This window comes from Rhipicephalus microplus, chromosome 8 (genome assembly GCF_043290135.1).
Source record: "Rhipicephalus microplus isolate Deutch F79 chromosome 8, USDA_Rmic, whole genome shotgun sequence".
NCBI classification, from domain to species: Eukaryota; Metazoa; Arthropoda; class Arachnida; order Ixodida; family Ixodidae; genus Rhipicephalus; species Rhipicephalus microplus.
In genome coordinates this window covers 41,639,681-41,653,608 of record NC_134707.1, presented here as the reverse complement: position 1 = coordinate 41,653,608, position 13,928 = coordinate 41,639,681, and the positions used below count along the sequence as shown (strand labels likewise).

At 51.6% G+C, this 13,928-nt stretch overlaps 1 long non-coding RNA gene across 1 annotated transcript in view; it reads left to right on the top strand.

Moving 5' to 3' along the window:
* LOC142768969 (uncharacterized) overlaps positions 1-13,928 on the top strand; it is a 155,867-nt gene that overhangs the window by 140,873 nt on the left and 1,066 nt on the right. The gene's annotated exons all lie outside the window — the stretch shown is intronic.

The window sequence follows — 13,928 nt, the reverse complement described above, 5'->3', positions numbered from 1 at the left end:
AGCCGGACGTGCTCGCATCGGCTCCTCCTTTTTTAAATGTTTTTGACCGCAAATTTGCCGATCGACCTTGGTTTTTCGACTCATCTGATCCAGTTTCTTTCAAGGATCGAGTGGATACCCGACTTTTGCGGGTAGGTCAAGCTTTCGAACTTTTATTTGGGTGTTTCACCCTGTGCCACGTTGGCGCTCAGCTCGGCCTGCCGAGCAAGACGCTTCGAGGATGCCGCTCGAGGAGATGGTCTTTGGCGAAGAAATCTCCAGGCAGGAGGATGAAGCCTCCGGATGGATTGTTGCCCACTCTCGGAAGAAGCAGCGTCAGGATTTTACGCCCGGCGACAGCCCTGGCCCCAGTGCCGGTCATCGTGCCGCCCGTCCAGCGCACCCGAAGGGGCCGATAAACAAGCTCATCGCCGCGTCGCGCCTGCCGCGATTGCCTAAAGATCACTACCGGGTTGTCGTACGTCCCAAGGGAGGCATGGATGTGCGCAAGGTCAGTGGAATCAAGGTTACCCAAGCTTTGGTGATGGCTGCTTGTCTCGGCCCGCCGCAGGCTGAGGAAGATATTGTTTGTGCCAATGAAATGCAGAACATTTTTGTGATCAGCACGCCACACGCTAGGAACGCAGAAGCCTACGCTAAAGTGAAGCAAATTCGAGTGGGAGAAACGCTCCATGAAGTCTCTACTTACGTGACGCCACCCGGGGATACGTGCAGAGGAGTTGTTCGCGGTATCGACCCTGAGCTCTCTGATGACCGGCTTGGTGAGCTCTTCGTGCACGCAAGAAATCCGAAGGTGCTTGGAGTACGGCGCATCAAGAAAACGCCCACGGTGATCATCCTGTTTGACGGTATGAAAGTTCCAAACTACGTCATGTGTGGGACGAACCTGATCCGGTGCACGCTCTACCGACGACAAATCGATGCCTGTCGAACCTGCGGAAAGCTGGGACATCGCTCGGACGTTTGTCACACTCCTACAGTCATCACCTGCCCGGACTGTGGGGTCTCATCGCCCCCTGAGAATCATACGTGCCAGCCGAAGTGCTCCATCTGTGGAGGAGTGCATCCGACGGCGGATCGGGCCTGCCAAAACAGGTACCAGGTTCCCTACATCGTTCGGCGTAGAAGGCGACGACGGAGAAAAGCAAACAAGCAGCGCGCGGAGTTCGTGCCACAGCAAGCTCCCGGGCTTGGGTTCAACCAGGGGGGTGGCCTTGATAACCCTGGGCGGGGTGTGGGTCACCGCTCTCGCTCGAGGGATAGGTCTGCCTCCTGTGCCCGGATTCAGCAGGAACCTACCTGGGCTGAACGAGTGGGCCCAAAACGTGAGTCTCGCACTATCGTGCAGCGCCAGTTGCCAGAGCAAGCTACGGCTAGAATACAGCAGCTAGAGCGGGAGAATGCAACTCTGAGGAGTGAGCTTCAGGAGATTAAAGCATTAGTTGAGGAGCTTAGGCAGCGCGAACGCACGCCGGAAGGGGCGGTGAAAGTGCAGCAGGCCGAGGCACAACCTAGAGGCGGTAAGCGAAAAGCCGCTGACCCTCCGGTAGATATCGAGAAGGAGTTCAGTGACTTTAAACAGGAAATTATGGGGGTGGTCCATGAAATTAAGGAGGCCATCGCTGGTGTCAGCTCTGTCATCCAGTCCCTTTCTGCAAGGGTGGTGGTGGTGGAGCAAAACCTAAGTAGCAATCATGGCGAAGCTAAATAAAACATTTGTCATTTGGCAATGGAATTGCGCGAGCTTCCACAGGAAGAAGGCAGTCTTGCAGCAGTTCGTCAGCTCACAGGAGAATAAGCCAGCCGTAATACTCCTCCAGGAGACCCTTAAAGGAGAGGTGACCCTCCGGAGTTATCGCTCCGTGGCCTGCTGGGGGGAAGGAAAACGCGGGGTCGCCACCCTCATATCCAGAGAGTTCTCCTTTGAGGTTCGCGATGTACGTCCAGACCTAAAGGTGGAACACATACTCATTGAGTTAATCCCAAACTCTCGGCTTAAGGAGCACCTATTCATTCTCAACGTTTATAGCTCACCATCTGATACTCGGGAGACTTTTAATGCACTTCTCTGCAAAGCCTCCAAAATCGCGGGCTCGGCTCCGTTGACAGTTGCTGGCGACTTCAATGCGCAACATCAGACATGGGGCTATATCAATAATACGGCTAAGGGGCGGGCGCTTCTGCAGCATACTACCAATTTTAATATGTTACTAGTTACTGATCACAACTTTCCCACACGTCTCGGCAATTCTGTAGCAAGGGACACCACGCCGGACCTGGCTTTTGTCAGGAACGTCGAGTGCCCTTTCTGGCAGAACTTGCATGATAACTTGGGGAACGACCATTTCGTCGCGTCTATCTCCCTCGATGTTAAAGCACCGCCGCCGCGGGTTTTCAAAATTGTTGATTGGGATGCCTTTCGGGAACTCGGACAAAGCGATGAAAAAGAGTACGATGACCTTGGCCAGCTACTTGAGCGTCTTAAGGCAGATGTTAAAGCTGCCACTAAGGTGGTGGAGACGGATCTTAAAACGGAACGCATGGACAGCCGCCTAGCGAGGCTCCTTGAAGCCAAAAACTCCTTACTTAACAGATGGCGTACGCAGCGACTCAACAGGCGGCTCAGAAAGAAAATTGCTCTGCTCAAACAGGAGATTGAATCGTACAGTCAAACCCTGGCCAGACAACAATGGGATGAGGTCTGTAACGCTGTCGATGGGCAGATGCGGTCAGGGGCGAAATGCAACATTCTCAAGCACCTCCTGGGAGATAAGCAAACAAAAGCTAATCAGAAACACACTGTTGATCGGCTCATTCACAAGAAGAGGCCTGCTGGGCTCTCCAATGATCAAATCTTACAACAGCTGGCGGATAGGTACCTCCCCCTGGGGGCTACCACGGATGCAGACTACCCGGATTTCTCTGGTCTGGAGGATGCGGAGCTGGACTCCCCCTTCAACACGGCAGAGATCAGGGCGGTCCTTTTTGATCTCAATGGAAAATCGGCTCCCGGGCCGGATGGTATCACTAACAGGCTACTTAAAAATCTGGACGATAGATCCATTGAGCTACTAACTGACGAGGTCAACCGGGTTTGGGAGTCGGGGCAGGTGCCGAAGGAGTGGCGAACGGCCTCTGTCGTCCTCATTCCCAAGCCTGGTAAACATCTCGGGCTCGGCACGCTCCGACCGATCTCGCTCACGTCTTGCGTGGGTAAGGTCGCGGAACATGCAATCCTTAACCGAATCTCCCATCACATTGAACAAAACGAGCTCTTCCCTTTCAATCTCATTGGCTTTCGTCCCGCGCTCTCTACGCAGGACATTATGAAAATGATTAAACATCAAATTCTCGACATAGACACCAGAGATGTCCGAGGGATTCTCGCACTCGATCTGGAGAAAGCGTTCGATAATATCTCACATCCTCACATACTGGATTCGATCTCTGAGTTGGGATTGGGGGCCCGCTTTTACGGGTTCATCCGCTCTTTTCTCAGGAATCGCGTTGCCACGATTCGGCTCGGGGACCTCTGCTCCAAGGAATTTCACCTTGGACCTAGGGGAACCCCTCAAGGATCGGTCATTTCGCCGCTAATTTTTAATATCGCGATGAGGAAACTCTCGCTCGAACTCTCTCGTATCGACCGCATCGGACATGCGCTGTATGCGGACGATATTACTATATGGTGCACTGGAGGTAGGGACGGAGACGTTGAGGAGTCCCTCCAGCACGCCCTCAGGTGCACGGAGGAGTTTTTGGATAGCACGGGGCTGCACTTGTTGACCGCCAAGTCGGAGCTCCTCCTGTACACACAGCCGGAGAAACGCAAGTTCACCACTATTCCATTTCCGCCGGAAGAGATCAGGATCGAAATTCACACACGGTCAGGGCAGGCCATCCCCCGTGTCGATAAAATTCGGATATTAGGCATGTTCGTGGAGGAGCACGGAAGTAATTCTCATACTCTGACTCGTATTGCGGCAAAGGCGGAGAGCATGGTCAAGCTTATACTTCGGGTGTCTAACAGGCGTGGAGGGCTTTGTGAGGCCAACCTCATGAGGCTTTTCCATGCCTTTCTTATGAGTCACATTAATTACATTGCCGCAGCGCATAGGTGGGAAAGGAAAGAACAAGGGAAACTGGATGCGACTATTCGAAAGTGCATTAAGAGGGTCTTGGGCCTTCCAAACAACACAAATGAGGAAAAGCTCAAGGCTCTTAGTATGCATATTACATTTAGTGAGATTGCAGAAGCGCAACAAACAGCACAAGCTGCACGACTGTCCTCTTCCGAAACTGGGAGACGCATCCTGGAGTTTCTGGGCTGCGAACCAAATATGGCAGCAGACAAAAAGATACAGCTCCCACCCAAATTGAGGGAGCAGATTACGGTCTCACAAATTCCTAGAAATGTTCACCCTCTCTACAATGTCGGCCACCGGGCCGCTAGGGCTAGGTCGCTCCTCAGTTCCGCCGCTGCCACCCCTGAACTTGTGGCGTTCGTTGACGCAGCACAGTATCCCGGCACATCCAATTTCGTGGCTGTGGTCACTGACCTTCACGGTAAAATCCTCACAGCAGCATCTCTTCGAGATACCACGCCGGCTAGGGCAGAGCAGGCTGCTATAGCAATGGCCGTGGCGATTCCCATGCGCACGCGCATTTTCACTGATTCTCGAGCTGCTGCACGAGCGTTCATGACCGGGTCAGTCTGTGAGCAGGCGGCCCATCTTCTTACCAAAAGACCACATTGCACGGAAATCGACGGCCACATCACCTGGTTTCCTGCCCACATGGGCAAGGATGTCCACCCTGTTATCCCCAATGCCAATGAGCTTGCCCATGCCCGAGCACGCGAACTGTCCCACCGTGACGGGCAATCGGCATCTAATTTTGGGGATGGAATCCGGCAGCTTGATTCGCTCCTCACCTTTAACGAAATTTGCAAAAATTATTAATTGGCCAGGCGCAGCTTTCCGCTCCCGCACCCGCAACTCTCTAGGGCCCAGTCAGTCACTTTAAGAATGCTGCAAACGGGTACTTACCCGTCGCCTTTAGTGTACAGCAAGTTTATCGACAGCATAAAGCCGCAATGCCCTCATTGCGAAGAGAGACGTTGCACGTTACCCCACATGCTCTGGCAATGCGCGGCGCTGCGCGATGGCGAGCCTCTCAGCACAGAAGCTGCCTGGAGGACGGCAATTACCAGCTCGGACCGAGAGGTCCAAATCCGGGCTGTCCAGAGGGCCCGCAATTTGGCGGAGGAGCTCGCTCTTCCTGTCCCCACGTGGGTGCGGCCCGCAGCCGACCCTCCCTCCTGAGGGGAATCGGCTCCTCAGGACAATTTGTAAATAAAGTTCATTGACTGACTGACTGGCGAAACGTGCGAGAGGTGGGTGCAGTCAAGCTGGCGACGTGTTAAGTTGCGAAACGGGCAATGTGGAACGTGGAACATAGTACCGTGTGCCCAATTCACTTCTCTACTTCAATAAACATGTTCATGTACTTTTTTGTGCGCTGACCGTGATGAGTGATGCCTTATTGAAGCGAGTAGTACTTGAGCAGAATCCCTATTGACGCTCAAAGCGCGCAGCGACGAGCGATACAAGCACCCCATTGCTAGCACCACCAGCTCATACTCTGCTCTTCTAAGGTAGTGTGGCACTGCGCCGTATTAACGCTATAGCGTAGAAGAACTCGTTCTGCAGAAGCTGTGGTGTCGGTGTCGAAATTGCCGTCTTCAATTGTGATTGAAAATGCAGTTTTGGCCATGAGCGAAAACTTAGGGTAGATGAAAATAAAGACGGGAGCCGGAAGAGATTTGCACGTTGGCTTTCTTTACAGCACAGCTTCTGAACCGAAAAGCGTAGGCGGGCTAGCGACTGGGAAGGGGGAGGTAGACTTTGTGTGTGTGTGTGTGTGTGTGTGTGTGTGTGTGTGTGTGTGTGTGTGTGTGTGTGTGTGTGTGTGTGTGTGTGTGTGTGTGTGTGTGTGTGTGTGTGTGTGTGTGTGTGTGTGTGTGTGTGTGTGTGTGTGTGTGTGTGTGTGTGTTTGATTGTGTGTTCATTGTGTGTGTGTTTGATGGTGTGTTCATTGTGTGTGTGTGGGTCCTTGTCCGTGCGTGTGCTCATATGGACATCGCTGTCACGTTCAACTCTTAAGGGCGAAGCTTAAGGGTCCATAATCATCGTTCTTCCTCGCTACACATCTAACGATTTTGCCATACTCACTGAAATCAGTTCGCTGAGAGAGTGCTCGTGGATGTGATCCTGCTGCGCTTGACGCCACTTCTTCTCCTGCGCCATGTCCCACAACAGCGTCGCCATGGCCACCTCCGCGGTGATGTTGGGAATGCCGATACTGAAGAGCGCGTCGCTCATGTACAGCTTCCAAGCCCGTTCCTCGTAGACGCGCGTCGTGTCCGTGTAGAACTTCTCCCTGACCGACATGCCGACCTCCAGCACCACGCGTGCCTCGCGGTTCTTCTCGATCACGCTCAGCTTCAGCAACGTGCTGACGCCCTGCGAGATTAAGCTATTCAAGCTACGTGGTACGTGGCGACGGAATCAAGGCGTTAGAGCTGTTGTGGCAGCACCGGCAACGCCATTTCGTTTCGCGAAACGGGTGCAGTATTGCAGGTCCGTCTTAGCCCTGTCACGCTCCGACAGCTTATAAGGCTTTAAGGCCTCAGATGCCACATAGAATACGAAAACGGCTGATCAACGCCGTCGAATGACACTACTCAACTGGTATAGAGCACCATGATTTGGCGCCTGTCCTTAACATAATGTGGCGCGATGTGGCGACTGGCCTTAACTACTTACCGCTGGTGAACTAACTACATATGAAGTCCATAGGCAAAAGTGTGTGCGCCAGGGCGAGAGAAGCAACGAAAAAAAACGGATAGAGTTTGCGCTAGCCGGCTAAAGCTTAAGAAACTGTGGCGCTGGCAAACTTTACGTGCTTAGCATGACCAACTTGGTTGATGCCAAGTGTTTGGTTGCGGGAGGCTGAGTACAGTCGAACCACAGCCAGTCACACACCGTGCAAAAACGTCTACGTTCCAGCGCCGGAAACTAAAGTAAAAAAGCCTGGCAACGGCACCCACGGTAGAAGCACGAGCTTTTCGTCGCTCGTAATCTGCTCGCGCCACGCCAAGCAAACTCGGTATGGCGGCTACATAGACTTGGCCTGCGGGACTTGAAATTGGCCTTCATGGTCGGCGGGTGTTTGACCACAGCAAGTCCTCGGCAGATGCGTGGATAGGTGAGGTTACACCAGGCTGTTGCGCAGCTGTTGTTATTTATTTATTTATTTATTTATTTATTTATTTATTTATTTATTTATTTATTTATTTATTTATTTATTTATTTATTTATTTATTATAATGCTGATTCTGTCGAAAATCCTTACAGGAAGGCACTGCTGACTTCTTACAATATAAAATACAAGAACAAATCATCCAATTTCACGGAAAGAAGACTTTGGCAGTTGACAAGCTAAATAAGGAAGCTTTATAGTACATCTTAATACATCCTAATACGAAAAAATAAAAGGTGGTCAAAGAGGCATACAAAAAGGCAAAACTGAAGTAAAAATACAATGATGCGTGTCGGACAAACGCGATGGCGGATACAGAGTAAAAAAAAAAGAAATACATAAGTATGGCGATACAAGTATGTCATCACTGGACAGCATGTAGTTGCGGTCCAGTGAAGATATATACTGTTGCTAAGCAGCGTAACGGAACTTTTTTTGAGTGTGAACACCCGACGTTTTACCTCGAGCATTGCTTCGCTCTGTTGCAACACAGAAAAAAAGAAAGAAATAAAGAAAGAAAGGAAGAAAGAAAGAAAAAGAAAAAATGAAAGAAAGAAAAGAAAAGAAAGGAAAGGAAGAAAGGAAGAAAAGAGAAAAAGAAAGCGAGAAGGAAATAAAGAAGAAAAAAAGAGAGAAAGAGAGAGAGGGAGAGAGGGAGAGAAATAGAGATGGACGAAAAGCGTTTTGGGCGCCATTTCGTTGGAAGAGCAGGAGGAAAATGCGTATGGCCTCGTTTGTACCAATTCAGACCATGCCTACCACGGTTATGCCAACAGCTCCACTGCATACGCAGCCTTCACGATATCACTAAAGAGCGAAGTGGTTTTTCGCCTATTAGTAGAGTACAATTTGGCAATCTCGAAAACTCCACTTTCACCAAAACGCGATGCTTTCTAAGCGAAAAAAATGTGAGAAAAGAAAATGCAGCACATGCGCCACTTTGTGATTTCCGCACCGAGAACCATGACGCCACGAGTTTTGAAGGCGCCTGCTGGGTCCCTACGTAGCTTCTAAAAGATAAAAATGGTGTAACTTGCTTTATGCGCGTGCCAGAAACCTCGCATACGAAGTTTCAGAAAATTTCATCGAGTCAATGTCGCAAAAGTATGCAAAATACCAAGTGACTTTGAAAAGAGGAAAAAGGAAGAAAAAAGCGCAGTCCCGTTACTGCCTCTCTTATTCGAGGGCACTGCCACAGTTATTCGCAGGGAAGGGGGGAATGGGAATTAAAGAGACAGGAGAGAAGAGGTAAGAGAAGGGTAGTGAAAAGCATTCGCACCGCATCACATAGCGTGCGTCCGAAACCGCTGCGATGATCCGCAACCATCAGCAAAAGCCGCCGGGAAGGCCGGGGAAATAATTCACCGAAAAAAGAAGAGGATGAGCCTAAGCGGCGCATCAAATGATGGGGGAACACACTCGCGTGACCACAAAGCGCAAGCACGTGAGAGGAAAAAAAAAGGGTGCCGAATGATTCCGGTTCAACGAGATAAAAAAAAAATCAGTTGAACGCACTGATGGGAGATATGCGCGTGGACACGTAGCTCAGGGACGCAAGAGGGAAAAAAAAGAAACATTGTTCCATTTCAACGAGAAGGAAAAAAACTGTTAAACTTACAGATTAGTGTCCTGTTGACCTTGGTGAAATAATCCAGTGGGGGCACAGAAAACTGGCAAGGGTGGATAGTCCGAACACGAGAGAGAAGGAAAAAAAGAAAAGAAGAAAAAGGAAATAATGTTTAGCTGAACACACAGATGAGAGTTCCGAGGAACTCGATGTGTGAATCCCGTCGCTCTAGTTCGCCGGAACGATTGCTTCACGCGCAGCGACAGCCGCCACACACAGGCCACGAACCGGAGAATCAGGGGGCAGGAAGACCATCACTGCGCGGATAGCTGCTACAAGTGTGGAGATCGCCGCGTCCCTCGGGTCTGCCTCGAAGTCGGGGCAATCCGGAGAAGAGGGCGAAGGGGCACTCGAGCTTGCAGCAGGCGCACTGGAAGGAGGGCGAGGAGCAGGCACTGACGCCGATCGACGACCGAAGGCGACAGCGTCCCGAAAGGAGCGGCCCTGGACGACTTCCGCGCTGCTTCGCTTGTCTATGGTGTTGACAGTGGTTCTGGCTTTCTCCAGCGCTTGGCGGCGCGTCACGGGGTCATCCGAGGAGGCGATGATGACGGCGGCCTTGAGCTGAATTTGCCAGGGAGGGCAGCGCGGTTGGTTAGCCGGATGCGGTCCACTGCAGTTAATGCAGCGAGGGCGCTCCGCAGGACAGGGCGCTTTGGCGTGGCTTCCGCCGCAGCGGAGGCAGCGTTGGTCCCGCGAACAGGTCGCGGTGGCGTGGCCGAAACAGCTGCAGCGGGCGCACTGGAGAGGCCGTGGCAGTCGAGGGCGGACCGGCCTCTGTAGCTTGAAAAGGGCCACAACCGACGGGACCATGGTGCCCTGAAAGGTGATCGTGAGGCACTTGCCTCGTCGGACGCAAGAGATGACCGGGACAGCTGAGTCGAGGCTGGCCACCATTTTCTCCAAGTCAAGGGTTGCGTCGACGCCATAGATGGTGCCCACGCAGCTGTTTACCACGAGGAGCTTCCCCCTGACGAGGGTGTAGCAGATCCGGCTGACCTGTAGCAGGGGTGTGGGATCCGCGAGGGGCTGGATGTCCACAGCGACGACGTTTCGCCGAAAATTGACGCGGACGCGTCGAGTGGCCGAGAAGCCGGAGAGGAAAGCCCCGATGGCTTCGCGGGTCGTGGTGAGATAGTTTGCCTTCTTGCCAACTGGGCGGTAAAGGATGGTGCCGCCGTGCTGCTGCAGGAAAGGCAGGGGCTGTGTGACGGGCTCAGGAGCTGGGTCGGCGTCCAGTTGAACTGGGGGGCGAGTTGGTGAGTTGAAGCGGAAGATGGGGGCACCAGTTTCCTCCCATGTCGTGTCCTGACTATTTGGTGACGACGACGGTGGTGTCTGGTGTTCCCATGAGGAACCAGAGGCGGACGATTCGTCCGTCTTCGAGGGCTCCGCCCTAGTCGGCGCGTATTCGACGGAGCGGTCTTCCTCGCGCGCGCCCGAAGGCAAGCTTTGCGATGTTGCTGCCGATGGCCATGATCGTCGGTCGCGAAGCGTCGGTGTCGAAGACGCCTCCTGAAGCTTTTGCTGCTTCGGGTGGAAGTCAGCCTTCAGGTATTGGTTGGCCCGAGCCCGGTACCGAAGTACAGGCGGGCCCATGACTAGGGGTAGCCCTCAGAAGGGCTGTCCACCCGAAGGCGTGAAGCGGGCATCGAAAAATAACGCACACGAGGAGTGAAAAAAATGCGACCGTCCCGGAAAAAAACTCGCACAAAAAGCGTATGCAAAATACATTCAAAGTTTACTACGTCGCGCATGGGGTTTTCATCGCGAAATTTAATTACGAAACTTCTACAGTTATTTTCTCCGCTCATGAAGAACTTACGATCGTGAAATATATCGCGTAGAGTTTTCAGTGCCGTTTGTCTATCTAAATCAAGTCATTATTTCTCTTTAGCTTCCCTTTGGGTCTTAAGCTGCATGAAAACTTTGTCTTGTTGATTCCTCGATTCGCATTCTTTCGCTAAACGAAGAACTCTTTAAAAGCGAGCACCTGGGAGAGCGAGAGCCGAATGATGAAGTAGAACAGGAAGATAGGGGGGTCCGTGTTGTGTTCGAGCCACTCGGTGAAGCTGAAGTCGAGCAGGTACAAGGCCTTGCGCACGCGCAAGGCCCTGTATCTGCATGAAAACTTTGTTTTGTTTATTCTTCGATTCGCATTCTTTCGCTAAATGAAGAACTCTTTAAAAGCGAGCACCTGGGAGAGCGACAGCCGAATGAAGAAGTAGAACAGGAAGATGGGGTCCCTGTTGTGTTCGAGCCACTCGGTGAAGCTGAAGTCGAGCAGGTACAGAGCCTTGCGCACGAGCAAGGCCCTGTACCTGCATGAAAACTTTGTTTTGTTTACTCCTCGATTCGCATTCTTTCGCTAAACGAAGAACTCTTTAAAAGCGAGCACCTGGGAGAGCGAGAGCCGAATGATGAAGTAGAACAGGAAGATGGGGTCCGTGTTGTGTTCGAGCCACTCGGTGAAGCTGAAGTCGAGCAGGTACAGGGCCTTGCGCACGCGCACGTCCGTCGGCATGGGCGTCGTGTGGAACTCTATGCAGGAACGGTAGTACACGATCAGGTTTCGGTACGGCCCGAAGCTTGGCGCGTGCTGGTCGACCGTGGAAAGCGTGTGGTTCATCATTGTCAACAGTCCCCCGTTGAGGATGGTGTGCGCGCTGGTGTCGAAGTGAGTGGTCGCCCAGCCTCCGCAGGAGTAGCTGTCGCAGTCAGAAGTCGTAAAAGTGAGTCGGGAAAACAGGATACACTCGTGATTCACGCGAGAGCAAAGATATTCGAGGTGTTCTGAAACTTGGTGATCATTATTGAAGCACGAAGCCTTTAATCCCACTTTCGGCCAGCATCTTGCTAAAACTGTAGCGCTTTCAATTTTCTGTTTCCCGAGCTGTTGTCATAAAAAGCGATAGAACGCGAGAGTCAAACCGGAACACTCGGGATTTGCGCGAGGATATCAATGTTACTGTACAAGTTGAAACTAGCTGAAGCTGTATTCAGACGGCGGACGTGATCGCGGACAAATCAGCCACGTGACATTTATTTATTTATTTATTTATTTATTTATTTATTTATTTATTTATTTATTTATTTATTTATTTATTTATTTATTTGTACATACTGCAGGCCCTAATAGGGGTCATGCAGGAGTGGATACATAGAGGTAACATGAGGCATAATAACGCTCTACAAAAAGAAAAGAAAGAAAGTATTGATACACATAGGATACTTCATGATTCACGTGTATACATTTTTAGAAAAATTAATCTCTTCTAGACAGTTGACAAAAGATTTCAGCGTAGAACAATTCACAGCATCGACTGGCAGCCTATTCCAAAAACTAATGGCCATTGGGAATAAAGAATACTTATGTGTATTGACACATGGTATGTGGCGTTGCGCGGATCTCTTCGTAACCACATTATTCACGACAGGGGACAAATCACGCTACAAGCGAGGGTTTCGGTAGTGCTCGCCGAAGATCCCCAACCGTCATTTGGGCTTCGGTTGTTTCACTTAAGTTGAGGACGACGCAGCGAGAAACGGATAGCCAAATGATAGGTGTAACCTTAAAGGGCCAGTCAACAGGCTCCGACACCCTCCAAACAAGCTCGCGCGTCTTTCGTACGCCTGACCGACCTCCTTCCACGCGCAGTGACGTCAACTAGGCGATCGGCGACGTTGACTTTTTTATTTGTATGTTGAGACCTGCTTTAGACCAACCGACGAGCTGCGTGCTGCGTCACGTCACTCATCGCCGAGTTGACGTCACTGCGCGTGGAAGAAGGTTGGTCACATGCAGCAAAAATGCGCGAGCCTTTTCTGTGCGTTTCGGAGCTTGTTGTAGTAAGACGGTAAGTTGGGCCAGTTGGTTAGGATCCATCGTGAACTTACTTACAGCGCAACACCAGAAAAAATACAGGACAGGGAAGGAGTAGAACAGTAGTTCTGGTGTTGCGCTGTAAGCAAGTTCGGAGCTTGTTGACTGGCCCTTTAAGAAACAAAAGCAGAGTGGGCTTGGGAACATTGATGATATCTTAGTTGAAATTATGCAGAAGATATGGACATGGGCGGGCCACGCAGCGCGTAGGTAGGATAACTACTCGTCATTAAGGGTAACTGACTGGATTCCAGGAGAAGACAATCGGGTGGAGGGGAGACAGAAAGTTAGGTGAGCAGAAGAGATTAGAAAATTTGCGGGTACAACGTGGCAGCAAGCAGAGGACCGAGTTGACTGGCGGAACATGAAAGAGGCCCTTGTCCTGTAGAGGGCGTAGTCGTGGTGTGGATGATGTTTCCTAAATCACTACCCGGGAATTGAAGCAGGGGCGCGGCAACGGCTGACGTATGGTGACGCATTACGCAATCCGCAGGCTCGGCTCGCGATTTCGCCCGTCGTGAGAATACAGCTAAAACAACGTGGACGCCACCACCCACCGGTAGAAGTTGTCGCAGGGATGCAGATCGGTTCCCTTCTTGGCGCTGCTGGTGTAGAGCATTTGGTCGGACAGCGTCTTGGCCTTGACGCAGCCGGGCGACGAGCAAGGGTTCACTTTGAGGATGGTACCGTTGGTGAGCGCCTCCAGCGGCTTGGTGTACAGGAAGAGGCCGGCCAGAACGAGCATCGCCAGGAGGCCCAGCACGGCAAGCGCCGCGTAAAGCATGCTCCGGCTTTCCTCCTCCTCCTCCTCGGGTTTCACCTCCTTACCACCCTCCGGCTTTCCCTGCTCGGGCGGCTCCGGTGAATATTCGGGAAACATGTCGACCTCTGCAAATGTACGACGCCCCCTGCAGCTGTGACGCGGTTTGAAGGCCGCGCTGTCGGGACATTGTATACGTCTTCCTCGTAGGTAGTGCTGTCCTCTTTTCTTCAAACTCCGGAGTCGCGCAAAGCGTGTGAAATCTTTTCGATTTTCAAAAGTTTTCGTCATTGAGCATTTACAAGCCAACCCCGACACGATGAATTCACATCATG